The sequence below is a fragment of the Ischnura elegans genome, chromosome 6 (genome assembly GCF_921293095.1).
Source record: "Ischnura elegans chromosome 6, ioIscEleg1.1, whole genome shotgun sequence".
NCBI lineage: Eukaryota > Metazoa > Arthropoda > Insecta > Odonata > Coenagrionidae > Ischnura > Ischnura elegans.
In genome coordinates this window covers 109257707-109273856 of record NC_060251.1, presented here as the reverse complement: position 1 = coordinate 109273856, position 16150 = coordinate 109257707, and the positions used below count along the sequence as shown (strand labels likewise).

Sequence of the window (16150 nt, the reverse complement as noted above, 5' to 3'; positions counted from 1 at the left end):
ACTTAAAGCGATATTACGAGTTCCAGGAACCCTTTTCATTCGAAAGAAAAAGAATTATACGAAATCATCCCATATCTTAAAAAGGCAAGTCACGTCTAGTGTCTAGTGAAGTGTGTCAACTAACGTACCGTGAACCAGTGGCAATGCCTTCATAAGAAATTGTAAATAATCGGGTGTAAGCGATGATCACTAATGAGTATCATGATGCGTGCATTTTTAGATTAATAACTGACCCTGAATTAATGCAATCATTATCACAAATGGTAAATCCCTATTTTTAGGCATCAAGGCCTACAGAATATTCATGGTGGATTATCGACTCAGCGAACTGAAGCTGGATTTACAAAGAGATGTCGCCCGCGACCATTGTCAAGGCCGGTTCCCACGGTGCACATAATTGTTTTTTCACGAAAGTGCGACTTCGAAATTACGTGCTTCCCCTAAAGGAATAAAAGTTTACTGCGTTTTCCATTCGTGCACTCAACTTAGATCTAGCTTCCACAAAATTTGAGGTTTGGTACACTAGAGGTTACGCTGACAAATGCAGTTTGCGAAACGACCTATCTAGAGGATAGAGTGGCAGAATAAACTTCTATTCGCTCAGCCCATGTTTCCACAAAATTTGCAGATTGACACCTAGAGATTTTGCTAACAAATGCACTTCGCAAATGCAAGAAACGACCTTACCAATTGAAAGAGTGACAGATTCCTTCCATTCACTCAGCCCAAATTTGCCTTTCGGTGAGATTACACGCCAAAGATCGCGCAGGCAAATGCACTTCATCAAACGACCTCAAGTATTTTTACTCGTATCTATATAGATGGAGAGAAGTGGAGAAAGGCAGAACGAATTCGGAGGCGGTCGCGAAGGGGTCTGGAGGCACAACACACCCGCAGTTCCCACGTTATCGACCTTGCTCCGGTCACCGGGGGGCGCGGGCACAATCACCGGGGTTGAAGCCCGCAGTTGGAACGGCAGAGTGGGGCGGACGGCGACAGACACAAACAGCAAGGGCGGGAACGTGTAGCACAACAACAATGCGACAACAAGGAATAAAAAAAGCGCGGGCGCGGGAACATAGTAAGTAAGACAAGCAAGACTGGATCCAACACTCACATGACGCATTTCACTCTCCTTTGCCGTCCCCTCTTCGAATCCCTCCGAAACGGTAAAACCTCTGGACGGTCCGACGACACTTTCGCAGGGAGAGGAAGAAGGGAGACGGCCTCGGGCGATGCCGGCGAGACCACACGGCTCGAAAAAAACGCGACTTCCCCGGCCCCGAGAATTAAGACGGCGTTTTCGCAACCGGGTGCACAAGTACCGTCCCTCGAAGGAATGCCCCTACCTCTCTCTATCCCGGAGACTTCCTTTTCGGGCTCAAAACTCACTCTCCCGCTTCCACGGCTTCTGCGCGGTACGGTGGAGGTCTTGTGGGGCGTGGAGCTCGCTCTGCCGGGAGGCGGGGGTGGTGCGGAGGAGGAGGAAAAGGGGTGGGAGGAGTCGTTCCCTCTCAGCACACAAGCCAGGGGCCCTCAGAGCGGGTCAGTCACTCGCTTCCCCAGGGTAAGGGGGAGCAGGGAGGTGCGGTCGGGGAGCATAGGAAGGGCGCGGAGTGGGGGTGCGGAAGCTACATCGATACCGACATATCAAAGCGCTGCAGATACTTTTCGCCGATGCATCGGAGATACCGAATGAAAGGTGAAACTCAAGGCCCGATGTAAACAAAACACTTGCAGCACTGCGTGGAATAATTACGTGTGGTATTGCAATGAAAATTTGAGGCAATGAAAACTCCACTAAATAAGGATTAAATACTTATTACGAATGCATAAAAAATCGACCTTCTTGGAATATTGGAGGAAACTAAATGGAATAATAAGAATTATTTCTCTATTGTTTTCAGGCGGCCCCAATTACAAGCAATTCTAAATTAGAGATATCAAGTAAAGTAGACTAAACACATTTAAAAAACACCCATACCCTCGACATACGGGCGGGACTAGAACCCGCGACCTTCGGTTTGCAAGGAGACGAATTATCCCCGCTACCACTGAAATCTGGTGAAAGTCTGAAATTTAATGAAGTTTAAATTTACTAGAAATTTTCCAACACAACTTTATACCGTTGGTCCTGGTGAAAAAAAGTCAGTAACCTAAAATTCACTGAAACCGATGAAGTTATTTTTCAGCGAGTGAGTACTTTGATATACATCCCAACATCGGCCACTCGATGTTTCATACCTTATGTGGCATCTCTGTGGAGAATGGGTGGGGGAGGGGAGGTGCAGCAGGGAGCAGTAAGGGGGAGGAGGGGTAAAGGGGAGAGAGAGAGTATAGAGTTGAAGCGGCGCAGTGACTGCTCCTGCGCACAAAAGGGTGCGAAGGTAAAGAGCAGGCGGAGGGGGGGGGTGGGAAGGGGGAAAAGGGTTCGATAGGGGAACGAAAGGGAAGGGGGAGTTGACCCGGAGAGAGGGAGAGGATATAAAATAGCAACACATACACAGTGAGTGTGAAATGTGAGGAGCGTGGGAGAAGTGTGAGTGGGAGGGAGGGGGTGAGAGGGAGTCATCAGCCCAGCAAGAGAGCAGGGAAACATATATCCGCAACGGTGAAAGGAGAGGGTATGCGTGGAGCAGACAGGGATCAACCCTTCACGAATGGAATCGCACGCGGCAAGCGGAACACGTAAATATCACGCTATTTAACACTTTAACGCTGGGGTTATATAACAGCAAGGCCGGACTTTTTCAACGCACCGGTGATTCCAAAAAATAAGGGATGGAAAACCAATTACAGAATGTAAAAAAATTAACGAATAAAGTTTTGTCGGGTTTTCAGTCGGGTCAGATTCTCCATTGATGTCAACATTTCGTTGTTCAAGTGGCCGGCGTCCTCATGTCTGGGTTTGGAGGAAGATAGGCGACTCGGCTATCGCAGCGTCGTCATCAAAAGGGAAGATAACCGCCTGCAAAACCGACTACAATTTATCAACATTACACGCCGGGAAACTTTAGAATTTTCTCCCAATACATGTAAGACGAAGAAGAAGAATAAGAAGACCAAGATCTGCTGCACTCCTGGTCACTAAATTATTCACAACGGGCTCGTTTATTTATTATTTTTTTTTTAATTTTGATAGTGATAGATCTTAAAAATCAATGGAAACAGATTCTCCCGTTTTTCGCTCGGTCGCTTACCCATCGTGCTATTTGCAACGATAAATTGACGCCCTTTCGTAAATGAGTTAAGGAAGTCATGAACTCGAGTCGAGTGGGTTTATGTACTACAAGTACATATTACCCCGAAAGCCTCCTCAAAAGGCGTGCGGATGGCCGTGTTAGTAAAGAAATAAAAAAAGATATGCTCCAACATAGCTCTGCCTAGCATTCATTATTACTTTGTATGTCAGGGGAAAAACGAATTTCCATACCTATCTATCCGACAAAATATCTCTCTTAATTTAACGTTTCCGTCGGACTTGGTAATACATTGTGGGGTTTTTAATATGATGTCTCCGCGTTGCTCTGAAAGATATATATATGCTCAATCAAGAAATCTAGGCACGTGGTCTCGGAGTCTCCAGCGGCTCCCAGCCTAATTTGTTCAACATCACAGTAACGCTTCCTGGACGCCCGTAGCAGTTTTTTCACGGATCGCAGGGCTGCCTATTGTATTTATTAAGTTCAAGGGCTGAGTCTTTCTGCACCGGATCCTATACTTCGCTCGGTTGCGGCTCTTCAGCTACTCCCCGGCCTTGCACCTGGGTTTTAAGTGTGGTTCATTGCCTTCTTCACCCCGGGGAGCATTTCCTTCACTCAGTGAACGTGTAAATGGACAGGAACCTACATCAACACATGGAAAGTAGACGGCAACTATCGCCTCATTTTGTCTGAAAATTATGACCGAATGGCTGAATGAGGTTGATTTCGCCGCAAATAATCTTTCACTTTTAACTATCGAATACTAATAATGTTCCGCGATTTCGGGTCGGAGTGATTTTTTCACCATATTACCCGGGAGAAATTATATAATTTCACGCGCTGGGTCTGGCCAGGCTGTGGAAATAGAGGTCTCATGGGGATAAGCAAAATCGAATTACGGATTACATAGAGATGAAGAATGAGAAATGTGTCACGTGTAACGGCACGCACATGGAGGTAAACTTGAGGCGTCGTATCGATGGGAATGGACAGAAGCCACCACTTCAACAAGCCCCACAATAACGTGTGAACCAAACACTTTCAATGTATGTGGGACAGAGCATTTGCACGCTCCATTTACGGCTTCATGCACGGCCCATGGCGATCGGATTGCTTCCATTTTGGCTGAAAGCATCCATACATATGGCGTCAAGATTCGATCCCGAAGCCTTCCATTTCGATTTCACTTCCCTAATTGCCACCTCCACGGATACGAAGAAAAACAACAACGCGAGTTAACGAAATTAAAGGTGAGAATGAACGGGGAACTGAGTAGATTGAAGTTTCTCCCTAAAAAAAACAGAGGGGAAATAGCATGTGTCCAAGGACTTTCGACCACGTGCTACACATCAACACGACACCTTATCTCATACATCTACATAAGAACCCGCAAGCCGCCTAAAAAAGCGTGTGGCACGGGGTGTTAGGACACCAGCCGTCAGGTATGTAAAAACATGCCTATCCGCCGTATAAAAAGCAAATGCTCATACAAAATTACGACTAGGATTTATTAAAGTCCTTTATTAGATCCTTTATGGCTTGGGGGAAAACGAATTTCCATATCTATCCGTTCAGAAAAATATCTCTCTTAATTTATCGATTCTGTCGGACCTGAAAATACACGAGTGGGGCTCTAACCTGATGTTAAAGCCTCATATGACGTCACATTGGGTACAAGCCTTGGAATCGGGGACACATAAAAGGGGCATCCATTAATTACGTGAGGAGTTTAGGTGGGAGAGGGGTCAAGCCGATTCTCACCCAATGTCTCGCGGGGGAGATTGGTTGAGTAATCCGTGATCCTGGCAAGTATCACGTGATGTTTTTCCGCAATAAATAGTATGAAATTACGCTCAAAGTAATCTTAAATACTAATCATAAATAAAAATAACTAAACAATTTTTACTCCGATAAATACAACGCAATGAAGCATAAGTCAACGTATTTACACCGGAAATACACATTTTGAACGATTACACGTGAGATAAGTGGGTGAGGTTAGAGGCCATATCTCAAGTTATCTCACTAAGGGGGAGAGAGGAGATGGTAAAATCGCCTTATGTAATAAATAGACGCCTCAAGGGGAGAAACGACAACCAAAATTGTTATATATTTTCAAAGGAAGCATGATAAATGAATATTCCAGAACCTCGCCAATATCGCCTCGCAAATGTAAGCGAACAAAATTAGTCACCTCTCAATCCAATTAAAATAATTTTGAAGTCATTAAATGAAATGGATTTTACAGAAATTTTATCAAATTGCGTTCCAAGTGAAATGCATATGAACTAAAAGTCTCCCAAAATAAAAAAAAACCGAATAAATGAAAATTTCAGCACGAATAATAAGTAGAATAATTTACGACAGAAACAACGGGAAATACACGTGAACGTCATAGCGAGTGACGTCATACCAATGACAGCATTAATTTTAGTCGCTAATATACGATATATAATATTTACACGCATTTATGAATGCCATATCGCGTGAGATAACATTAGGTAATCAACAAGATCAAATAAAATAGAAATAAATAATAAGATAAATAATGAGTGTTATCGTGAGGAATGAATTTACATGAATGAAATCAATTAGTACCAAAATAGAAAGAAATTCGAAATGAATTGGATACGAACAGGGAGAGGATGGTGTGGCAGAATAGACTGGACAAATCTATTGCGAGAAAAATCAAATAGAAAGAAAAAACCTCCTGTTTCCAATAGAATTGTGCTTGTTAATCGTGTAATCTCTACCATTATTTATTATTGTGTATTAGTTAATAATGAAATTTTAAAAAAATTGCAACATCTACTTGACTCCGGCGTAAGATTCTTTTTTGAATTAAGTTAAGATGAAAATTTGTCCAAGTTCTACATTGATCTGGATTGGTTACCTCTGCATTGTCGAAGAAATTGCTCCCTGGAATCTTCTCTCTTCTCTATATTCCAAAACCAGTCTCCTCCATACCTTTACGAACAATTTTCCCCCTGAAAGAGAGTTACTGCGATGCCCACCCGTTCTAAGCTTCGCCTTCAAATTCCACAAGCCTGCTTTAATATATACTTACCGCATCTATATATAACTTACCGCATCTAGATTCCGGTTATAAAAAAAATCACAATCCCTCCGATCATTTAAAGACAGACTTTAGTCTTAATTGAAGACCAGGACCTAAGTTCGTTAATCATTTCACGTTTTTGTTTTCATAAACATTTTCTATTAAAACCAGTGTTCGTAACGAATTGTATTAAAAATTATATTTATGTGTCAATGATATTTATTATTTTAATGTTTTGTTATCAAAACATTTTTTCCTGTATATCCTCGCTATGATTATCTACCTTAAAACCGAGAATTTATATTTTGTATCGCTGACAAGTTATATTTTGTCAAAATGAAATTTGTTTTCAGAGCAGAACATGATACCTACTTTCTTTACTTTTGAAGGCTATCCTAGAGCAAAATAAATATTCATGCAAATATGTTACTTTTTATACTTGTTATTCATAAAATGAGTTACTCGTGATACGGAGATGATTAATGTAAATAATTATAATTGTTTTCCTGATTAGACTACCACACAAAACGGATAAAACTACTAAAATCACAATAAGCAGGCCAACAGGATGAATAAAAATATGGGTGAGGAAGTAGGCCACGAAAATAACAAAAGAGGATCCTCAACTAGGCCTCTAAAAGTGTTGTCACCCACCGCGCATTTAAATGGGTTTACAAAAGTCGCCACTCGTGTCGCTGACGGACAAATTGATCCGAGTTTCACGGGGAAATGAGGAATAATTAAGGATGTTAACCGAAATTTATACATATGATGATGCTATCTATGAAATTCATAAATTTCAATGATCTTCCAAGCAATTAAAAACATTATACTGCATAATGTGGGGGAAAAGTGGATCGCAATGCACTCATCACCACACCGCGGACATTTTTGAAAGCCGATTTAATGCGACCGAAGTGGCAACAGAAATCAGCCTTCTATGGGATTGAATTGGGCCTCCTATATGCAATCCCCTCGAAGGAGGAATAAAAGCATTATAAATGGGAATAACGAGGGAGAATGTGGAGTGGCGAGCAGGATGAGCAGTTGGAATGAATGAATAGATAGGTGGAGACGTTAGGGAGATGGAAGAGAATCAGAGGGAGCTGAAGAGGAGAGAGAGGATAATTAAATGCGAAGCCATTATATGGAAGACGAACGGACTGCTTGTGATTCACATGTTTAATCCACCATCAACACAAGGAACGAGGAAATGACCAAGGAATACTGGCTGGCAAAATGAGGGTTTCGTCAAAATGGAAGGTATTTTCCCGGAAACATTAAACAGGGGCGAATGCCCAACTGAAATGGAATTCTCACCCACAATAATTTAAAAATCGTACAGCCCAGTGTAATTAAATCTACAAAACTAACGACCTCGGAAAAGCATTCCCTTGGCAATTAGACATTGGAGGCCAAGGACTCCCAAATTATCGATGAATTGCCTCAACTGCCCCTGTTACGCCCGAGTTGAGGGCGGTAATTTGCACTGGTGGAAGTTGTTCGTTCAAATGGGTTTGCGTAATGCCTCCACAACATGCACCCTCTGGGTAGGAGTACAGCTATGAAAAGCGATAGCGCGGGAGGATCCTTCAGTAAACAGTGGTCCCGGCTTAACCGGAACTAGCTTAATGTACGGCAATAAATACCTATTTCGTTACTACTCAGAGCAGTGGCGTAACTAGGAATATGCTTCGGGAGGGTATGAGGGGCCTCGGGGGTTACTCCCCCCCCAAAAACAATCGGGGTCCGAGAAAATTTTTGAAAAATGACATGCCTGGAAATGCATTTTACATAATTTTGGTTCTTAAAATTTAATTTTAAATAGATGCAGTTATTACACATCAAAACTAGGCAATAGTTTTTCTCTGAGGCTTTGGGGGGGGGGGGGGGAGGATCTATCCCCCTCATCCCCCCATAGTTACGTCACTGACTCAGAGAGATATATAAATAGGCAACGAGTTTTAAAAGCTAACGCATTAGGATTATTACAACGGAACTGCTCCTTAGCACACTAGAGTTCTTATCAGAATAAAAATGCACGCATTCCGGAAAAAGGCTTTTTACGATGCAATAAAAGGGTGATGAATGAATGAAATATATTGAGAATGGTGTGATTACCTTATTAGACCATTGGTCATAATCCAATGAAATAATCTGCGAAAGAATCCTAAAACGATTACTCATTACTATTTACCCATATCCCTGAACAGAGTGATTTTCTCTGTAACAGTAAAAATAGCATAAAATAGTCGATTCGAGGAAATGAAGACACAAGTTTAAACAGGAAAACTTATGCGACTAAATAGATGAAAACTCTAGTTTTATTATCAATTCTGTATCTGCACGCCTTTTCACATTTCATCAATATAATCCTGCCAGCTATCCAATTAAAGAATAATAATTGAAGAGCATAATACAATAAAATCCTCGGTTAGTTCCTTAGAAATTTATAATTTGCAAAACCTTCAACTAAGTCCCCGAACGCTGACAGTAGCATCATAGAAATAAGGAGTTAGGCTGAGAAAGCAGTATTAATCTCCTCAGTTTTCAACATTTGGCACCGAATTTCCACTTTTTAAAGTATAAGCAAAAATATTTTAAGGTATCTATGCATTTATAACAAAAATATGAGCTAAGTAAAAAAAGTGATGAATGTATACGTATGTCTTCTATATACAACAAAGAGCTCGTGTAAAAACAAAATTACTGCAAACAATCCGAAAAATACTGAATTTTCGTGTATAAAGACGAGACGGGCGAGAAATCATCATGAAAAGACACGATACTCGCTAAGTGATGCTGAAATTTCAGTCGGGAGCAATATTTTCTTCGTGTTTTCCCCCATTCTGCAAAATCAAGCGAACAAATTCACTCACGAACAAAACTTGTACAGAGAAGACATAAATGGGATCAACGAAGCTCAGGGCTTCGCGAAAGCATATGAGGATTTCGAGGAGGTATATCTGGGAATGAATGCGAACACTCGCCGCGTTTGGGAGTTTTCAGAGGAGTAAGAGTGTGAAGTGGACGAGCTATAAGCCTTTTACGGGGGCAGAAACGGAAAAGTAAACCAGCTCGGGGCGTCCGCGTGTAAAGAGAGCCAAAGTTCTAAACGGAAAATTGTACGTTCCCTCACGCTCACGGCAAGGAATCGCAAATTGAATCTCGTGTACAGCGAGACCCATGACCTCAGAAGCGAGGTAAAAAAATTAATCACTTTTTTTACGGCCAGCACTACGTTGGCCAGAAATAAAAATAAAGACTGCCCACCGGGGTAAACGAACAGTACCAGCTTCTCGGGTATAATTAAAATTGGTGAACCACCCACGATATTTACACCGTTGCTCAGGAATAATAATACTCATTCGGAATGAAACTGGGAGTTCCTCATAAATAAACCATAATTATCCATGGAGGAGAGAAAATTGAAAGGAAGGCTCCCAAACATATCTGTGGGAAAAAATAAAAAATCGGTCACCACAACATCATTCCCAGCAGATTGATGTGACTGAAAAATGACACTACTTATATTACAATGGCTAACAGAACTATTTACTTGAAGTATTAAAAGAAAATAGAGGTGGCACTTTTCCACTGGTTTATTTAAAGTACGGCGCGTTTCAACCGTTAGGTCATTATCAAGTACATTGATACTTTGTTGATTGATTACTTGATAATGACCTAACGGTTGAAACGCGTCGTACTTTAAATAAACCTGTGGAAAAGTGCCATCTCTATTTTCTTTTAATACTTACATGATGTCTTTCCACTACATTTCGCCTGCTTCTGTTACTATTTACTTGAAAACTGACATGGATGAAATTGGGTGTTCCTCATGAACAAACCATCGGTTGCCATGGAGACGAGAAATTTGAAATGGAATTGTTTGAGTATTTCATTCTAAGTTAAAGTCATTCCTCGGGTTTCGTACACAGAGGTTTTCTCCGTTTTCTTCAGTTTTCTCTTTATTGATGAATAAATAAATGATTGCGCAATTAGAAAATGTAATCAGTGCACAAAAACTGTGGAATAACTTGAACTTTGAATGAAGTACTCATAAATTTCTCGCCTCCACGGCAACTGATGGTTTGGTTGATATTAAATAAAGCCTAAAATATAGGAAAGCAAACTTATCTTCATCCTCATATCCATACCATTTATAACGATAGCATAGTCGCGGTCGAAGATATAAATTAAATTCAAATGGTAATCAGTTAAATGTTTAATTTAAATGCCAAGCTATGAAGTATATGAATGCAGTACTTCACATCAAAATTAAATGGCAAAATATATAGCTAAATTCACGCATAATTCCTGGTTTTCCACGGAAGTTTTACAAGATTCAAGGCTGTAAAAATTCTGATAAGCTCCTGCACTAAAAATTACGACTAAGACATGTTATACCAAAAAATTGATTTTGAACTGGCAACATTTTAAGTGAAATGAATTTGTAATAAACGATTTCTGAAATTCTAGGTTGGAGTAAAAATTACCATAATTCATAAAACATAAAATAAAATACCAGGACTAAAAATTCACCCATAATTCGCGGTTTCCAGGAAAAATTTACGAAATTCAAGGCTGTAAAAATTCTAATAACCTACTGAACTAAAAATGACGAAAAATGCATGTTAGCCCACAAAATTGATGTTGAACTGCCAAAATTTTATGTGAAATGAATTTTAAATAAAAGATTTTGAAATTCCAGGTTTTAGTAAAAATTCATGACTAATTTTCGGGACTAAAAAATCACGCATTATTTGTGGTTTTCAGGAAAATATTTACGAAATTTCAGCTTTTAAAAATTCTACTAACCTACTGCACTAAAAATTACGACGAACACATGATAGGCCACAAAATTGATGTGGACTGGAAAATTTTTATGCGAAATGATTTTTAAATAAAAGATTTTGAAATCCCAGGTTGGAGTACACTTCATAAATAATTTTCGGGGCTAAAAATTCACGAATAATTCGTAGTTTTCAGGAAAATTTTACGAAATTCAAGGCTGTAAAAATTCTTACTTAAAAAGATTACGAAAAACGCATGTTAGGCCACAAAATTGATGTTGAACTGCCAAAATTTTATGCGAAATGAATTTGAAATAAAATATAACGGTATTCCACCGTTCATTGGACACCTTGTAGGGACTTTGACAAGTGGGGTATGGTTGGTTTCCCTGCACTCGCAATTCTGGCTCCGTGCGGTCCAAGGCTCAGCCGATTGTGGGTAGGATGGGTGGAGAAGGAAGGAAGTGGTCGGAGGAGGAGAGGAGCCACGGGCCCAGGAGCATGAGAGGAGGAGGAGTCGACGGGGAATAGGGAATAGATCGATAAGGCGCGGTGGGAGGGCGAGGAAGAAGGGGGGATAGGGATGGGGGGGGGGGAGGGCCGGCAGCCAGGGGCGTGGCGGTGGGGAGCAGGGAATGAATGGAATCGAAACGTCGCTTTTTTTTTGCTGGTCAAGGGCAATTACTCCGCCGGACGCAATGACTTTTTTTTTGTTTTTTAAAACGTTCGAGCAAAGTATATAGAAAGTATTTAACGAAAATGAAAGCGCCGATAAACTTGAAATTAGCCACGCAAACTAATAAGAGATAATTTGGAGCTACATCCCTGTATTAGCACGGTTTTCATTTCAACGGAACGTATTTAAAAAAAAAGGAAGAAACTTCGCAAGTTCAACTCCTAATCTGCATTCATTACCGAACAATTAGTTTTTGCGCTGGTGAAAAAGTCCTCAGATAGTAGAAATTTTTTTTGATGGTCAAGGGCAATTACTCAGCCGGACGCTATGCATTTATGCTTTTCTACGCGCTCGAGAGAAGTATTTAAAAGTATTAGCGAAAACAATAGCGCCGACAGGGTTGATGTTTGCCAGGAATCCTGATGGGATCTTCACTGTGCGACGGGAAATTACGATGAACTACTTTATTGGACTGTCAACATCGTTTTCCATTACGTACAAGTGTCCGGGATGGCCTATAATTTCCGTTAGCTCACTGTTTACAAACATGACGAAAATCAAAATGAACAAAAGATAATAATTATTCCCAGAAAATAATTAACATGCAACTGTATTTGGAATCCAATACTATAAACTGTACTATACTATACTGTAAACCGAAATCCAATTTTTTTCTCCATGAGGATAAACTATGAATGGTTAACTTCCACGGAATTTTTTTTGTTGTTCAAAGGCAATTACTCCCCAGGACCCGATGCATTTTTACTTTTTTAAACGCTCGAGCAGAGTACGTGAAAGTATTGAACGAAAATGAAAGCGCCGATAGGCTTGAAATTAGCCAGGAAACCTGATTAGATCTTCATTGTGGGAGGAGACATTACCATGAACTGTTTATTACATTGGCAGTAATGTTTTCCAATATGTACGATTGTGTACTGCATGGGAACCTATCTTAATTGCTGGAATAACAAAAAAATAGAATAGTAATCACCAGGAATGGCCAGTAGTTTTCGTCAGCCCACTGCTTAGATACAAGTGACGAAAATCAAAAAGAACAGAAGACAATAACTATTCCCAAGTTAAATTCATATGCAACTGTATTATCCACGAAAAAGTCCTTAGTTAATTTATAAAGTTTATATAAAGTTAGTTAATATAATTAAGTTAGTTAAATATAATTTAAAGTTAGTTAATATTTGGAATCCAAATTCCCATCCGATGCCTTATTTATGAATTCAGAAGACAGTTTAAGAACGAAATGATTTTGGCAAGAATATTTGGAGGCTATCAATTTCCAATGTAGTGAGAATAGAATCTGTTTATAAATCCGGTTACGAGTAGAAACCAAAAAGGAAAACAAAAAATTGATCTAAACTGCTCGTTGAAAATCACTTTCTTAAAGATTTAACCTGAATTTTGGAACGAATAGGTGAAGGTAGAGCTCACCTCATTTTCGGCGTCGGAAGAGAAATTTAAAAAACCGACGTAATCGAACACGATTTGATTAAGCATCCGACGGAAGAGGAAGCCCAACAAATGAACATCCTAGTAGTGGCAGTAAATGCTTGAATGCAGAAAGGCGCAGTGATTCGCCAATCGGAAAGAGAAAACTGAATGCGTTCGGAAATTATTAACCCGCACATGCACGCCCGGAGCCGAGTGAGTGTCTCTCTGTGAGGGGTCGGCAACCTTAGGCCCGGGCAACACCTCTACAAAAGCAGGAGGGCAGCTCGACCCGCCGCTGTGCCTGGGGAAACCGAACGACCTGCAAGTCATTCACTCTCTAGGAAAGCCGAGAGTGACGTCTTATCGAACTTGCGCCTTAGGCACAACCTACTTTCGAGGAGGAAGTGGCGCTGCGAAGCACTGCATTCATGAGATGAAAATAATTTGAGCTAATAATTTAACTTATGAAATTCAAATTGAAACCTCAAAAGTTAATAAAAATTGAAAGTTTTTTATAGAATTTTTATTTTTTATGCATTAATGAGATGAAAATAATTTGAGCTTCTTGAGATTTAATGAAATTAAGGTTGAAATTTCAAAAGTTAATTAAAAAATGAACATTTTTTTATAGAGCCTATAGATAAAATTATTAATTATAGAGAATTATGGCATACGTATTTGTGGCATAGCAATTTACCTAGTTCTTTCACATTTATGTGGGAATGAAGAGTAGTTTCCTACTGGGTAGAGAGTTGGACTATCGCTCGAAGGGTCCCCTGTTCTAATCCCTAGAGACGACGGCGAATATGAGTAATAGATATGCAATACTTAAATTAACTAGTATTGTGTATTGAAAACATAACAACATAATTTAGCAAACGAGACTCGCAATCTCAGCTTAATCACAATGGTATACATTGTAAAAGCAGTATAAATCCTGGTAGTATGACACCTGACAAACTGTGACACTCGAAGCAATGTGTGCATAGGATTTTTTTAGGTAGTGGTGCCATAAGCTTTGATATCTAAAGGCCTGTTTAAACGATACATTAACACGTACGAGTTAATGTCTGATTGCGTGAGTGATTTTGTGGACCGGAATGGAACATGTGCGAATGCATGAACCAAATTAGAACAGGTTCTATTTTCCGTTCATGCATTTGCACAAGTTGGGTGGTCACACGGTGCATTTTCGTGTTCATACATTCAGACATTAACTCGTACGGGTTGATGTAACGTGTAAACAGACCTTAATAGAGAAAACTCAACCTACCAACATGCAATTCACATACGAATCGAAAGAAGCCTACTTCTTAGGATGGACAGACATGCAATCGTGATATTTGAGTTCGGAAGGTTTGGCAAATATAGGATATAAATAAGTTATGAGACTTGGAAAAATATATGAGCATAAACGACGGCTTGTTTATTAAAATTAAAAAGCCAATTAGCTAGTACCTACTCTCGTGGTTTTTCTGCGCACTACACAGTGTAACGAAATCTCCATGTCTGATTAAGGCACCGTTTAAGTTACGTTTAATTTAGCACTTACCGCGCTGAACTTAGCACTGTAGAGCTGTACCCCAGTGCTGGTGCTTTCCCATACTTTTGTGTCGTTTCTTAACAACCGACCTTTGGTGCGAGGAATATTGGTTTGGTATCATATTAAATAATGAAATTTGCTTTTGCTTTCTCCATTTGCTAATTTAGAGGAAAGCATCACTGCCCTAAAAAAATTGAAAACTATGGTTCTTATACAGACGGATGATGTAGTATTACGTCCGTAGCAAAAATCGAAGGATTTCACGTGGAGTAATATTATGCCCACGCGAAGCGTTAAGCCGAATGTGAAATCTTAACCTTCGCTCCAGAAGGCCCTCACTCAAATCATTCTCCTCTCTATAGCCTGAAACATCCCTTGGGCCTATCCATTTCATCCATTAGCAATCTCTTCCGACCTTTTCCTGATCTTCCTAGCATCCCACTTCTCAAGTCTTCTGCATTACCTCGGTAGAGGTTCATAGACACACCAAGGGACTGAAAACTATTTCCCCAGGTCATTATGCAGTAAAGATGAGCCGGGATAAGTTTTTCCGCCCTAACGAGGGGTTGATCACGTGGGCGCGGAGCCCACAGAGGATTTTGAGAATTAAAACGGCGTACGCGGGGAGCGAGGGAGGATAAGCAAGGAGAGGCAGGGGGGTGCAAGGGGAGCAAAATTAGGGAAACGGGAGGAGGAGTGGACGGAGAACTGACGGGGGGAAATAACGGAAAATCCAAAAAAAGGCATAAAAGACACCGAGGAGGAGAAAGCTTAATTACTTAAGTAAGAGACCAATTAGAGGACCACAGAATTGGGAAAGAAACATTGCCGTTTCGAATACACACAGAAAATTCTCCCTCGTAACCAAAATCCGTTGATTCAAGTTAAATGAAGTGGTATTTTTCCATGTTGAAATAAATATTTTCAATTTCAAAATGGAAAAATTCCATTCCATCACGCTTTAATTTTTGGATTTTATTCGTAAGGCTAGCATGGCAGTACAACCAAAATTTTATCTCAAAGTGAGTGCTCAGGGCCGAATAACCTTCTCCCTTACGGATTGAAATGGTCCAAGTAAATATTTATTTCAGTGACAGATGTCTTGAAGTTATAGGTTACAAGGAGAAAACTTCGGTTTTATCTTTGGCTTTTTCATTCCCTGAACCGCTCAAGTATATAATAGCTGTTTTAAAGGCAGCAGAAATATATATGTTGACGTAAAATATCAAACCTGAAAAATCAACAAATTTGCGTGGTTTAACATTCGCTCCATCCAGGCCTTCAGTCTTCTCCGTATTTCCTCTTTGACTGAATGAATCTATTGATCTTTTGAATGAATGGGAATTTTTCGCTGGAGAGAGGGTGCCGGGAAAAATATCGAATACGCCGCATGCTCACTATAGAGGTGATGAAAATAACCAATACTGAAAA

The 16150-nt window shown here is 40.2% G+C and overlaps 1 protein-coding gene across 3 annotated transcripts in view; it reads right to left on the bottom strand.

Annotated features, from left to right (window-relative positions):
* Nucleotides 1–16150, bottom strand: part of LOC124161497 (protein FAM13A) — a 395360-nt gene that overhangs the window by 203795 nt on the left and 175415 nt on the right. Inside the window, exon 1 of one of the 3 annotated variants that reach the window (XM_046537831.1) lies at nt 1118–1368. The exons of the other annotated variants lie outside the window; for them this stretch is intronic. The gene's annotated coding sequence lies outside the window, so the exon portion shown is untranslated. Of the gene's footprint in view, nt 1–1117; nt 1369–16150 lie in introns of those variants that run through there. 3 annotated transcript variants of the gene reach the window in all.